Consider the following 16,352-nt stretch of genomic DNA (forward strand, 5'->3'; position numbering starts at 1 on the left):
GGATGGAACACTCTATCCCCTGAGCCACCGCAGCTCAAGGTTATTTAAAAACCAAAATTGAAATTTTCAGCACGATATTTATCAAACACAACGGGACAAAAGAGCTCAAGAATGGAGTAAAGCACTTTCCTTTGCCTTTTTATAGCACATTAATTTGCCACCTTATTTACCAGACTAGATAATTTTTCCATTTTTTTATCATGGAAACAATGGTTTCATCGAAATTTCATAAGATTAGGGCATCTCTAAATATTCCTTAAGGAGATGAAAAAAACATAATTTATTCTCCTTTAATTGATGTAAGAACTATGTTTTAAATTCACTCAGAAAACCAATTTGAGATTTACAGGATAAATTAAAATGTTACTTCTTTATTTTATTCTACTTTAATTAATTTTTAGAAACTTCATCAATCCGTTTCAGTTTTTTTTTAACTTTTTAAAAAATAAGAAAGCTGTACGATTTTAAACTTAAAATCGTTTTCAATTTTTTTTTAAACACTGGCAAGGAAAATATGCAAATTAAATGATGAACATTTTTGCTACACAAAAAATACATAAACAATATTTTACTACAGAAACAATATTTTCATTTGTTTGAACAGACTAGGTGCATCAAAATTTTTAGAAACTTTCAAGTTTCTAAATTTTTGATGCGTCTCATAATGCCTTTTGATGACATTTTCGGAACAAAAAAAATTCAAAAATATTAATTAATTTTTAAAAACTTTCATAATTGTATCTTAGATGCCCTTACATAGACATATATCGTGTCTCCATTTTCATCATTTTTCAGTACCATTTAAAATTAGAAATCTCAGTATTATTACTAAATATTTGGTACAAAACATTTTTGAGGAATTAATTATTGTAATTGACTCCATATTTATAAACAGCATATTTGCAGAGTGAAACTAATATAAAACGAAAGACTTTTAATCTTTTATGCGATTAAAAAAACTCTACCTAATTTATATTCAAGAAAACATTGTTAATGTAGTGCTTAAGAACTGCAACTTTTAATTAAAACCTTAAAAGCTCAAACACACAAAGTAAGTTAAGCCTTACTCATGTCTTAAATACAATGAATATTCAACCGAGTCTCGTTCTATTAAGCTCTTAAGATACACTTTTTCTTTTCTTATGTGATGCAACAAAGAGCGGTTAAGAAAAGGGAGATAAAAAAATATTAAGACACCGGCGTAAATTAGTCATAAAGGCATAATTGTGAATATTTGCTACTATATTATATTTATTTATTTATAAGAAGTATAATGTACGTATTAAACTATACTTTAATCTGACATAATGCAAAAGTGATAAAATATAAGTTGCTAACAATCAACACAGACTGAATAATGATAATATTAAAAGACATAAGGTATTATCGACTTGAAAGTATTAAAAGCCTCAATTCAGAAGCTGTTAGAATTTCCTGTAGTTAAACAAACTAACAACAAATTAAATGTAATCTTAATTCATTTTAATAAATATTTTTTTTTGTGTTATGTATGTGATAACAAAATATGTATGTGTTTTTTTTTTTTTTGTATGTGATAACGAAATAAGCCTGGAATAACGAAAATTAGATCGAACTCTGGAAGAAATATCAAAACATTTAGAATTTCTTTTTAACATATTTAAAAATTTTAAAAAATGCAATTGTAAATTTTTTAACTAATAAAAACACTCCTCAATGAATAAATACACAAAAATATATTCATGAAACAAGAAAGAAATTTAAACGCATAGAATATTTTTTAACGAAAATCAAAAATTTAAATGTGTTTATGTACAAAGCGCAAAATAAAAAATGGAACTCCCTGAATAACTTTTGATCTAATGATCGGATCTTCAGATACTAAAACTCAATCTTAATGATTCGAGGGGGTAACTTCAAATATACCAATTAATTATTGCAGACGATATTGTAAGAAATAAATAAATTAACATGTTTAAGAAATAAAACACAAAAACGCACTCTGAATAAACATACTTTTTTTTTTTTTGAGGAATTTGGATTTTTGATCCCCAAAATGTAGCGAGTAGCCACAATGTGTAAAATTTGGTCCGAATTATTTGGTTAAGAGTGCAGTCCGAAATTTGAATCCCTTAATGCTTATTTAACTGTTTGCGTATTTAGCCATATCTCCAGAACGTTTTAATTTCTTCACCAACGGACTGTCTATGAAGTTACATTACCATTTCAGTTTTTCTTTGTTAGTTATTGATATTTAAAAACAGTTATTAACTATACAAAACATTCCAATGTTATTGTAATAACCCTTATTTTTATTTTATATAACCGTTGCTGAACATCCGACCCAATTTTGGGTTGACGACTACGAATGTTCAATTCCGTGGCCTTTTAATTTTGAACCCAATCCAGAAGACAAGAGAACTCTTGAATCAAGTTTTGGGAGAAATTTTGCCTTCGTGGCAGACTTTTTTATTGAACTAACCAGCATTTGCGTTACATGGTGAGAAAAACCACGAAAACATCCCACGGTTAATCTGATGGCAATGGGACTCTAACCCATGATCCGTCCACCGCTGAGGATTTTCCATCAGCACTGCGGTCAGTGCGAGCCGGGTGCGGAATTCGTATCGTCTAGCCATTGATGGGATTTGAACGCTGTTTACCTCATTGGGAGGCGAACGCTCTATCCCCTGAGCCATCACAGCTCCGATTATATCATTGAAGAAATTTAATATTTTTTGAGGTAAATGAAAATTATTATTTATAAAATCATTGGTAAAAAAATTGAAATGTAATTCACCCAATACTTTTGAAGCAAAAATTTTATAGGAATATCTGAGAAGATAACATTCTGCATTCTGCACGTTAGCTTTTTTAAGGGAGGTAATGTTTCAAATAATACACTTTGCAGCTTACCCCAGCCATCGAGAATCTACTAAACAACTAGATAAAAAGTTCTAGTTTATTATAAAAAAAGGTGTGCATGAAACAGTGTAAAAGAACTATTTAGAAATTAAAACAGAGTAAAAGAACTATTTTGTAAAATTTAAAAGCAAGCAGATTTATTTAAAGTTATGAAGTTCAAGAAATTTGGAAATTACGTATGTGCTTGAACAAACATGATTCATTTAAAACAAGTAATTAGTGCTTACTTAATGCGATAATTTAATGAAATTATCGCATTAAGTAAAAGTGAATTTCTATTGCTGGAAACCAGTTTTTAAAGAAAGAAAGAAATACCCTTTTAAAAAACGGAGATATAAATTTTTACTTAACTAATAAAATAATATTTCCTGAAGTGAAATGTTTGTACGCTAAAAATAAAAACATAAAAATTTAAAACTTATACAACATTGAGCATAACGAGGAGAATTTTTTTTTATAAAATGAATAATGCCTATTCTATAAAATTTTACTTTACAAAATATTCTTTTGAATTTATAAGTATCGTTCATTCAATAAATTTAAGCTTTTATCCATGAAATTTAATTATAAAAAATTTCCCTGTTCCAATAAACTAAATTTTAATCCCTGAATGTAAAAGATTAAATAAGGAGTAATTTCCAATATATTCAACGACAACTTTAATTTTACGAAAATTTCTTAATTCAGCAAATATTATCTAAATGTACAAATTTTAAATTAACTTGATACTTAATTATAAAAAGCACATTTTTTAGCACATTTATTATTAACAAAGAATAACTACTTTAGCTTTTAAATTTTTTTGACTAAGAAATATGAAAATTGCGGCCTGGTTTAATAACAGAAACAATAACTAACATCGTTACATAAAATATCTTTTTTTAAAAATAATTTAAAAATTAAAGGACAAACAAAGTTCAGTTATTAACAAGAGAAACAATTTACTATCATTGAATTTCAAATATTTACTAGCTTACATATAAAGAGCTCCATCACTTCGCATGTCAGAGCAAATTTTAATTAAACTCACGATTTTAACTATCATAATTTTGATTAGTTTAAACTTTTACAGATATTTTTCATTCTCTTAGAGTTAATTAATTTTAAAGATTTACAAGTAAGGACTTTGAATAAAAAACTACATATGGTTTGTTAAGAATTTTAATTAAATAAATACAATAATCATCTAAAATGATTAATAGTAATGAGTGTAAATATTTGAATAATGAAAGAGTTAAACATTTAATTTCCTATGAGAAACAGTCAATTTAAATCTTGCATTAACGCATTTTTATTTTCTTTATTTTACAACCTCACTCGTTATAAGTATTTAGCTGTGTTAGAAGGAATATATAGGGAGTCTAAAGAAGGGTATAAAATCAATTACTCTAGATCTAAAAATCAGATCTAAAATCAGATCTAAAAATCAGTATCCATTTTATTAAGAACATTTTTTTGCTACGCAGAAGACATCACTGACTGTGGTCAGTAAACAGGTGGGTGACCACTTTGATCAGCCTGCGTTAAGAAGGAGGGTGCGCGGTATATGTCCTCTTTAAACTGTGCTAGACTTCACTAAAAGTGCTCGACTACGAGTACTTCTCACTTAAAGTGCTCGAATTCTCACGCAGGTAGTCCTCAGAGGAGCAATCCCCTCTGTAGAGGTACAAAATTTAGATGGCATGTCTTCGGATCATCCTCAGGGATGTTTCCGTCGCCAATAACCCATTGTGCAGTTCCAGTGCGATGTAAATGTGATACAATTCTATTTCTTGATTAATTATTAGAAGAAATAATTTATTCTAGTGTAAAGAAATCTAAAAATATTTTTTTAAATTTAACTATGATTAATTGACAACTATTCAGTAGTTACAAAAGAAAAATCAAAATTCCCTAAAATTTCCAATAAAAAATCTCTATTAATAGTTACTGAAACTAATTATAGATTTATTATCTTATCTTTTTCCTCTAAAGATTTCCCAAATTCAAGAGAAGTGCTGGGATAATGTATAGCATTATAACAATGATAAATCTCTCAGAACAACACCTCTAATAAATCAAAGTCATTGATTAATTACTTTCCCCTTGCGTTTGCGTGTTTTAAAACATTTTATCGAGTAATTTTCAGGCAAGTGCTGATTCGTAAATAATGAATAGTTATAGATTCTATTTATGGATTCTATTTATGGTTTTCTGAGTTTCGCTTAAAAGGAAACATACAATTTTTCGTCAGTTGTGAGCGTAAATAAGAATTTGGTTTAACTTAGGAACTTTCCTGTTTCAACGAAAATAATTTTACGTGATTAAATTTGCTATTAAAAAAGAATTCTAAACAGCTTTTCGATTAAAATTTAGATGGTAAAGAATAACATATGTGACAAAATCTAAAACATGTGTGACACAAAAAATTTAAATATCTTCAAAAAATATGTTATACTTTATCTATGCTGTTGTCATACTCTAGATAATAAATATAATAATTATATAGTAATTTTATGTTTTTGTTATATTTTATAAAGGAAATATGTTATAAATACTACTGTTTATGTTAGCTGTCTACAATTCATAATTCAAAATCATAGCCGCTTACAATTATGTTTAAGATAATAAAACCTTTCTTGATTAAAATTTAATTGAATAGATAACTAACTGTCATTGAATTGTATCTTATAAAATATGTATCAATCATCATCATCGTTGGCGTGACAACTCAGGGCGGGCCTCGGCCTTCTCGAGGATGCTCTTCCATCTTTACCTGTTCCCTACAACGGTTCTATAGATTTTACAGTTCAATATAAAGAAGTCTTTATCGACATAATCAGATCATCTGAGTTTGGATAACTATCACTCACTGTTGATAAGTTAATTTGTTTTATTTTAATATGCCTTCAAAAATATTCGAAGTAAGATGATTTATTAAACAAATGATATACGGTTAAAAATAGTGAATAAACCTAAACAACGGTATTTGAAGAAACTGCATGTTGATTTCACCACATTTACCACTCCACATTACCACACCAATTAAAAATACATTAAAATCAACTTGAAGCAATTTCACGGCGGTTATGAGTTAACTCAACGCTTAGGTGCAGATTAAATTCTGCATTGGTGGTTTAACGGCTCAATTAAAAAACTTATATATTGCTTATATTTATATAATACAATCCTTATTTTAACATTGTTTGTTCCATTAAAAAAAAAATATTAGGTAGATAGTCGATAATGGCAATTAAAGTCTCTCGCCTTTTAATTTGCGCTTTGTACTGGTGTACAATAAAATAAACAGAAAAGTCGTATATTTAGAATTTGATTACTCAAGATCGGCTCAGCCAATTTCGCTCTAATTTTGCCTTTTGTCATGTAAATTACATTTCTTGAAATGATGTGAAACATTGTGTACCATACAATTCAATTTTTTTTAATATTACTAATAAACTAATAAAAAATTAAAAATATATAAAGATGTTTTATTTCTTACATGGAATTTTCTTTGGATAAACGAATTTTATAATTGTGTGCAAAAAAATTTCAATTCACTTGAAAACCTCTAGAGATATGGGGAAATACGCAAAAAGTAAAATTAGCATTAAGGGGTGTAAACTTTGGATCGCTATCCAGATCAAACCACCAGGGCCATATTTCCCTGATTACTGTTACCCACTATATTTTCGGGTTTAGAAATCCAAATTCTGCAAAGAAACGGTAAAGTTATTCTGCGAAAGTACGTTTCTTGTGTCTGATTTCTTGACTTAAAATATCGTCTGCTCTAATTAATCAGAATATTTAAAGTCACCCACTTGAAACATTTAGATTGAGTCCTAGAACGTGAAGATCTAATCATTAGATCAAAACTTACTCAGGGTAGTACGTTGCCTTACACACTGTACTCATAATTAGTACTCAAAATAGAATTAATTATGTTGCATTATATTAGTAAAAAAGGGAAAGTAATTAAGAAGATTATTCAGATGTTTAAACATCTGAATAATCTTCGTAATTACTTCTCCTTTATTACTAATACTATACAAAGCTCCAAAGAGCAACATTTCTGTAATTTTTCAAAAATTGATTTAATCAAGAAAATATTTTTGACCGAAAGCATCTATACTTTTTTCATACGAAACTGAACTACAAAAGCAATCAAAATTACTAAATCTTTTTTGTACAATAGACCCTCTTGCTACACTTTAGTTTTTAATGTTTTTAAACGAACTCTAAATTAATAGATTAGAAAGGCCGATTTTATATTTCGACATTATCATCATAATGAACATCATTATATTTTAGCACTCTTAAAAAGTCGAAGATTAAGTTATATTTCATTACTTTAAACTACATCGTTTAACACATGATGTTTACACAAAGTAGCAAAATAGAAATCCTAATTGAAGTTAAAAACGAAATAGATAACTAGGAGTAAATAGAAATTTATAATTACAATACAGCAGTCGTATTTAACTCCCACGAAAGAGTATTTAACTCGAGTTTCCGAAGTCAGTTTCCCATTAAGTACATCATTTTAACCGAATAATGACTTCCAGAAAACTTCATAAAATTTTAAATCTGCAAATCTCTTTGATGAAAGTATATTTTTTTTAAATGCAAAATAATACTTTAACAAAAGTGTTTTTGAGCTTTTAGTCTTGTTAAAAGATATTTATTTTAACTTAGCTGAGTAATTATGAATAAAATAGCAGCTTTTAAAAGTAAATGATGCTTTAAGTATTTTTATCCATTAGCATTTTAAAGTTGATGGATTATTCTATTTGAAATGAAATAAAGTATGTTCTTAGGGTAAATTTTGTTTTAAGTACCAGGGATTAAGCATCAAATATGGATTATTCTTCAGAACGTGTGTTATCCAAGAACATAAAACATGATTTATTATTATTTTTTAATTGTTAGCAAAGACAAAATAAATCTACACAGTATTGAATAAATATACTTTGATAGTAAAGTTTTGTTCCAGCAATTTAGGCCCCGTTAACATTTATTCCCTTAGACCTTTCTGTCTTTCTCTTTTAGTTATTGCTGTTGAAAAACAATTATTAACTATGCAAAATATTCCATTGTAATTGTAATCATCCTTATTTTTATTTTATGTAACCGTCGCTGAGCAACTGACTCACGGGTTTACGACTAGTAATGTGCAACTCCATGGCCTTGTAATTTTGAACCCAATCCATAAGACAAAGGAGCTCCTAGATCAAGTTTTGGAAAAAATTATGCCATCGTGGAGAACTCTTTGATGAAACTAACCTCATCTGCCTTACAATGAGAGGAAAATCACGATAACCTCTCACGGTTAGTCTGACGGCAAGGGGACTCTAACCCATCCATCTGCCACTAAGGATATTTCATGTCAGCACTGTGGTTGATGCAAGCCGGGTGCGGAATTCACATCGACCTGCCCTCGTTGGGCTTCGGACCCGGCTCACCTCATTGGAAGGCCAATGCTCTATCCCCTGAGCCACCATGGCTCCTTATTTTTACTTTATTCTTTTTTTAAATGCTTGAGCCTCTTTCAGAAGTTTTCTTTTTTCAGGGAAGCGATTATTTGGGCATTTCCAGGTTGCACCACGCGAAGCTAGTTGACACAGCTGTCCATATTTATTTATTTATTTTTTTTTGTTAGCTAAAATTTACATTCATAATACATTGTTTATAATGATAAACATAATTACATAAATACACTGTTAAGAACGGATACTCAAATTTCTTGAAACTTTCTTTGTTTTTGATGAAACCCTTTCCTGATATACGCACCGAGCGAACTTTTCTTCAAAATGACGAAATAACTATTGTCACTTTTTCAAGGAAACGAATTTCGTCAAAAGTACAGAAATTTTTCGTCATTCTATTCTTTTCCAAAAACAAAAAAAAGAAAATAAACTTGCAGTGCTTAATGTATCTAATAATTACTTTATCATGGGTATCATATAGGTGAATCAATGTCGCCTTAACAACACACGGGCAGAGAGATAACTTACAAACGGGTCTGAAGCGGGATTCAAACCCAGGTTCTTCCTGATACTAGGCTGGATCTTTGACCACCATACATCGGTCGACCTCTATTTTTACTTTATTTCAATTTCCAGTCTTCATTCCATTTTCGTCAGTCTAGTTAACATTCTCTCACAGTGCACTACTATGAGGTTTTGAGTTAAGGAAACATTTTCGTCATACATTTGAGAGTTCGCGGTTCGTCACAAATCACGTGAATTCGTGACGAAATGATTCTAATAATAAGCAAAATACAGCTCAAGGATTGCTGAACCGTCAAAAGTGAGAGTTGTATTTTTGAGAGTGTAATAAAATACAAAAATGGATAATTTTCATTAAAATTTAAAAATGTTTTTTACTGATTCACTTAAAAATTGTGAGCAATCCCTCGCAGATATTTTTCCTGCATTCGACTGTTTTGATTATTTTCGTAATTTGTAAGGATTTTTTTTTAAATTTATTAATGGTTTTTCATATATTTCCTTCATCTCTTTAAAGTTTCTTCTTCATAAAAAATTATTTAAATAGTATCTCGCGGCCACTTCGGATTTTCTTAATGCCTGCAATTAACTTCCATATTGTTGGATCATCCAAGCCAAACTGTTTTTGCAATCTGTAATGAGTAGCTTCTAAATAATTATTTGCTTCATTTAAAGTTCTTACTAATAAAATGCAAAAAATTATAACAATTATTAAGTTACTAAGTAACATTAACAATTCTTTTTTGTTCGTTTCCTTTCATACATTTTATCGAAAACGATAGAAATTAATGCTTGAGATAAAATAAGCAAAAAAACACTATTTAAGTAAGCAATTTAATTACTTTTTACTGTTTTCAGTAACTTTCAATACTATTTTTGGAACTCAAATAATCTATACACATCAATGTAACCAATTATTTAAATTTTATAAATCCACCTTAATGAACTACACTGAAACATCATTTGATCTGAATTCTCAGCAACAAGTAGAGTTCGATAATTTTAAAATTTTATAATGAATTGAAAAATTCGCTGGAATCGAACTTGTTCCTAATTCAATTCAATATGTTGATTAGCAATTGCTTTATAATTCCCTCTCTTTTCAAGTGAAAATTCATGCTCCATTAGATGAACTGAAAAATTGTTCAAGCATAAAAACGTCTCATTTTCGACAATTCTTCCTTTTAACTATAATTTTAATTCCAAATATTTACATTCTAAAACATTTCTATGTCATTAAAGTTATTCAATATTTAATTGACTTACATTTTCATTCGTTTGAGAATTTCTCAACGTTTCTTCATTTTATTTTTGGATTATAGTTAACAAAATGTTTAAATAATGTAATAAAAATTATTGTTAAGATGGGATAAGAGTAGGTCAGGAGATCTGTTCAAAGTTTGGACCCCTTGATGTTAATTTTACTTTTTGCGTATTTCGCTACATCTGGAGAATTTTGTAAGCTAATTGAAAAAATTTTGCACTTAATTATGAAGTTCACTTTTCCAAAAGATAAAAAAACATCCGTATAGTTGTAAGGTATATAATTGTTTACGTTATTTTAGGGAATATAATTTCAAATGGCAAAACAAATAAATTGAATAAAATCGGTCAAGTAGTTCCTGAGAAATCGAATTTCGAAAAAAGTCGTATTTTAAAAATTTGATTTCTCACACTATTTGATGAAATTCATTTCAATTCTCATTTCATTCAATTTTGCAATTTCACAATTTCATTCAATTTCGCATTTCGTCTTGTAAAATTATATTCTTTAATATGATGTAAGAAATTGTATACCTTACAATTCAAAATTTTTTCAGCTAATATTAACTAATATAATAAAAAAAATATTTTTTAAAAAGCTATTTTTTACATAGAATCATCTTTGGTTGAATACATTTTACTATTGTGAGAAAAAAGTTTTCAATTCGCTTTTAAATTTCTACTTAAAATTAACTTTAAGGGGACCAAACTTTGGAACGCTCTCCTGACCAAATTATTAGGACCATATTTTCCAGACTGCGGCTACCCCTTATATTTTGGGGGTCAAAAATCCGAATCCGGGGAAAAAAAGGTATAATTATTAAAAGAAAATACGTTTTGCGTCTGATTTCGTAAATTAAAATATCGTCTGTTCTTATTAATTAACATATTTGTGGTTCACCCCTTGAATCATCAAGTTTGAGTCCTAAAACGTGAGGATCCGATCATTAGATCAAAAGTTATTCAGGATTATCTGTTAATTTTTTGCGCACTATACAGTACGCAAAATAAAAAAACTTACCACTCTGAATAACTTTTGATCTAATAATTCACGTTTTAGGACAGGATCTTAAAGTTTAGAGGGGGTGACCTCAAATATGCCAATTAAATACTGCAGACGGCAATTTAAGTTAAAAATATGAGACACAAAAACGTACTTTCCCGAATAAACGTACCTCTTTTTCAACGGATTCGGATTTCTGATCCCCAAGGGGTAGTCGCATTCTGGGAGAAATGGTCCAGATTGTTTGGACAGGAGAGCGATCCAAATTTTGGTCCTCTTAACGTTAATTTTACTTTTTGCATATTTCACCATATCTCGAGAACTTTTTAAGCGAATTGAAAAATTTTTGCGCAAAATTATAAAACCCGTGTATCTAAAGATTCTAAGTATAGCTTTTAGTAAATATTTATTATTTTTTTATTATTTTATTTTTTAGCTGTCGAAAAATTTTGAAATTGTAAAGTATACAATTTTTTATAATATTTTAAACATTGCATGTCAAAATAAAAAATTTAATCGAAATAGGTTGAACAATTCCTGAGAAATCGAATTCTGAAAAAGTCATATTTTTTTATTTCGATTTCTCGGTCGGCTCCTCAGTCGCCCTTTTTCAATTTTTAAAAATATTTTCTTAGATATACTTTTTCCATTAAACTTTTAATCAATTCCTGTTACAGTCAAACAACTATTTATATTACTAAAGCACAGTCAAAGTTGTTGGAAAGGTCTTTTCAGAATTTAATTAATAGCTATGTACGATGTATTTAAAGATATTTTTAAGCGTAAAGGAGGATCTTGCCAAAAGTAATTAATTTACATATTTATTAAAGCCTTTTCAACTTTTCAAACTCCCCCTTTTCCATTTTTCAACTTTTTAAATGCGCCTTTTTTCAATTTTTAAAAATATTTTCTATGATATACTTTTTCCATTAAACTTTTAATCAATTCCAGTTACAGTCAAACAACTATTTATATCACTAAAGCGCAGTCAAAGTTGTAGGAAAGGTGTTTTAAAAATTTAATAATAGCTATGTACGATTTATTTAAAGATATTTTTAAGCGTAAAGGAGAATCTTACCAAAAGATATTAATTTGCATATTTATTAAAACCTTTTCAATTTTTAAACGCATCCTTTTCTTAATTTTTCAAAATATTTTCTCAGATATACTTTTTTCTGGAAACTTTTAATCAATTCCAGCTACATTGAAACAAGTATTTATATTTCTAAAGCACAGTCAAAGTTGCTGGAAAGGTGTTTTCAAAATTTAATTATAACCAATGTTCGATTTATTTAGAGACATTATTAAGCGTAAAGTAGGATTATACCAAAAGATATTAATTTGCATATTTAATTAGAAATAAATAACCCTTTTTAAAATTTTATTTATCTTGGATATTTTTCAAATAGCAGTAAAATTAAAAGTAATAGTTTTCTAGCTTATAAATATTTATAATATTACTTACAAATTCCTTTAAAACACGAGTAATGCAATTCTGCATTGGACATTTTATTTTTCAAGAAAGTTTTCTCATAACTTTCCTTTACACCTTTCATGGTGCTATTCTCTTATCTATTTATGAACATTTTATTCTTTTATCTATGAATTCTTTCACGAAAAGTATTCATATATTCCCGCTTTAGAAAATAAAATGCCTGTAAGGTCTTAAAAAGAGCCAATTTTTTCGCTTTGTGCTAGTATTATTTAACATGCAAAAAACTATTTAGTTATTTTATCCGGATATGGAATGCAAAAATGCAATGCAGCTATAAAAGATATTTTGATTATGCATAGAATTATTTTTTAATCAAACGTGGGGCAATTTTTGTTAAATAAAGGAACTTGTTATCATAATTTCTAATGGTAATTTTCTGAAAATTCCCAAATTATTTAAACATTTAGTTTGTAACTGTTTTAAAAATGAAACCATTAGAAAAAAAATTTATTATCTTTCTATGTATTTCGCTTACACAGGGATAATGTCTTCGTATCTTTTTCACGTTTTCACTAAAGATTGTAATATCAGGAGTGTGAGCTGTCATAAGGATGAAAATTTTATATGTTTATAAATTTCAGAATGAAAATTATTTTCTCGTGAGAACAGCGATTAGCTTATACAAACTGAACTATACATAAGGAAGAATTGAAAAGCTAAAACGAATAGTTTATATCAACAATCAAGGTGATCTAAATGTTTTAACTACACTTATGCAGATTCAATAATTAAAATTTTACTTATTTTTATGTTGTTTATTGAAAAGTGAGTATTAGTCATGCTTTTACGCTTTTTAAGCATAATAAAAAAAAAACGCTTGCTCGAAGAGCAGAAGAGAGCGTTGATGACAGTTACAAAAGAGGCAACATTGAAAAAATACGTAGGAGAAGTGCTGTCATATTCCTTTGTTTTATAAAAAAACATAATTATTGTTTAGCTTCAGTAAGTTTTCCTATTGATTGTCATTTATTTGTATTTAAAATTTTTCATTTCCATTAACTGAAAATTTAATTTTCGAATAATTCATTTTAAAGATTTTAGAAGTAATATTTCAAATGGGTTTAACTTAGTAGTGTATGAAGCGAGCATGATTTGCTAAGCAAACCTTATACCGGCCGCACACTGAGGCCGCAAAGTAGGGGTTGCGGAGGGTTGCCGAACATTCTGTAAGAGGGGGTATAAGTCTAGGTTAATTGATGGTCACAGTGGAGGACTTCTAAATTATCTCCGACATTTGTTAAGACATTGTAGCAGATCTTGCTTCAAAAGGAAGCTCTTCAACGTGTTTATCAATTAGTACAACGCATTGCTTTTTGTGACAGTATGTAAAATTCTTATGTTTATTTTATTTAGAGGACATAAAATTTCGTGAATTTTGTTGTTTTTCTATACGCAGATTATATGTTAAGGACTTGGCAGAATTTCGAGGCACACATTCAGTTTAGCCCAATCTTCGCTTCTGAGTAAAAACCAAAGCAATATCATGCTGCAGTAATCCTATAAATTCGGTGAATATTTCAACTATAACTATTAAAAAGGAAATGGCTATAACTATTATTAAGATAACAAGATGGAGAGATCGCTATAATTAATTATTATTATCCAGTTAAAAATTACTATTCTTCTGAAGTAAAGTTATTACCACTTTAATGAGTATTAATTATCAGGCATCGTAAGGTCTTTAAAAAATTCAGAAAGCGGTGGGAAAAGTACTAATTTAGGAAATTGGAATTTCTAACCACACTTAATATTTTTAACTAAATAAATTTAGTTAAGAAATCTTTTATTTCATTTGGTTTGATTTCGTAATTTTAAAATTAAACCTAACGAAAAGAAATTCTTAGTTTTTTTTTATTACAAAATTGAAACTAGTTTTCTAAAATATTTACGATTACTACAAAACTTATGTATTACATTCCGATTTAACACTCCTAGGAAGTTACACGCTAGAGCCCTATTACTTACAGGTAAAAAATTATCTGAAAAAATGGTTAAATAACAATTTATCTAATTGTTATTTTACCATATTTAAACAAAACGGACAAATAACAATAAATAAAATTCTATTCAAATTCACGGCTCGAAAAAACTCAGAAATTTTACCCGTCTCTGAGGACGGCTTGTCCAACAATGTACCCGTCCTCTTTTGAAACTAACCCGCAGCTTCTAAATAAATAAAAATATAATTTTCTCTTATTTATTACAAACATTTATATAAATTGCATTATGAATTAGTAGTTAATAGGATTACATTATACAGTAATAAAAGAAATACTAGGTTACTAATAGTAAAACCTAGTATTTCTATTATGAAATAATTTATTTATGTCATGAAATAATTTAAATAACAAAGGTTAAGTTATCTGTCAATTATCATGTCAATTTATCCGATGGTACTACGTTTTTTAACTGAATCAAATATGACGCTTGCCAGTTCCACAATCAAGCCAATGATTAACAGAGGTTTCTGCACTGAAATCTAAAAAAGGTTTTCCATTTAGGTGGATGTTCATAAATGCGTTTAACGCTTCTTGTTTAAGACCAGTAAGTAATGTGTTTTTTTGTAAGTTCATTGCTGAAAAGCCCCTTTCAACCGCTGCAGTACTCCCAGACAGAGAAAACATCAATTCCACCATGCGCAGTATGTTATTGTATTTCGAGATTAGAGGGTCATTTTAGAAGTGAGGAGCTAGACTCTTGTAAGATAAAAAAAAATTGAAAATGTATCACGAACATTAGCGGGAAAATGGCTGTCCGCGCGGACGCTGGATTCGAGAAATTTTTTGTCCGCGTGGAATTTTTGACCGCCGAGGACGGGCGGTTTTTCGAGCCCTGTTCAAATTGTTAACTGTGAGAAAACCATTTTGTGATAATGTTAATTATCACAAGTATTTGCTTTAATATGTTAATTATCACAAGTATTCGCTTTAATGTTGTTTTCTTAATTTGCTTTACTTTTATTATCTTAACACTTAATTTATTATTTACGAATTACTGCTCTTAACTTCACTTAACGTTCAGCTTATATTTAAATCATTTATCAATTTACAATGTACATGTTAATTATTGTATATTTTTTAATTATTAACTTTTATAGATTATTGTTTATGCTTTATATATAAATTATGCAATATTAATTTATTTATAATTGTCTATTACTATTTTCTTTACTTTTTTCAGTCATGCACTGCCTTAAGATTTTTTCCCCAATCTTTTCCTTTACCAAGGGTAACTTGATACAATCTCCGAACCCATCTTGGATCCCCTCTTCCTAACACCTGCGTGGGAGGATTTTGGACCCTTTTTAGTTGCAGCTGCATCCGATGGTCAACCGTGTGTATTAGATAGTTTTATAGGTTTTTTATGTCTTGTCCCCTTCACCGCGTGACTTTTTTTCCTTTTTCTCACACAGCTGTGTACTTTTAATTGCGAACCGGACGGTAATCGTCTTTCTTAACCTTTAGCCTTTTTGACCTCGCTCCCCCGTTCACACGAGGGTGTCGCGACCCCCTTCGACCACGTGTTGTCCTTTACTTGCTCCTTCTATCGGCCAATGGTTTCTTGAGGGGTTGAATTTTGAACAACCCTTAAATTTCTTCATTGGTCTACTTTTAAGTTGTCCTACCCCTCGTTTCCCTCATTGGCTTTTCAAGGGTGACCCCCGAGCTTACATAAGGTGATGCATGACGGAAAAAAAAGA

At 29.0% G+C, this 16,352-nt stretch overlaps 1 protein-coding gene across 1 annotated transcript in view; it reads left to right on the plus strand.

The window, feature by feature from the left end:
• The window catches only part of LOC139425463 (uncharacterized), a 67,392-nt gene that overhangs the window by 44,883 nt on the left and 6,157 nt on the right, over positions 1–16,352 (plus strand). The window lies entirely within an intron of this gene.

This window comes from Parasteatoda tepidariorum, chromosome 4, assembly GCF_043381705.1.
Source record: "Parasteatoda tepidariorum isolate YZ-2023 chromosome 4, CAS_Ptep_4.0, whole genome shotgun sequence".
Taxonomy (NCBI): Eukaryota; Metazoa; Arthropoda; class Arachnida; order Araneae; family Theridiidae; genus Parasteatoda; species Parasteatoda tepidariorum.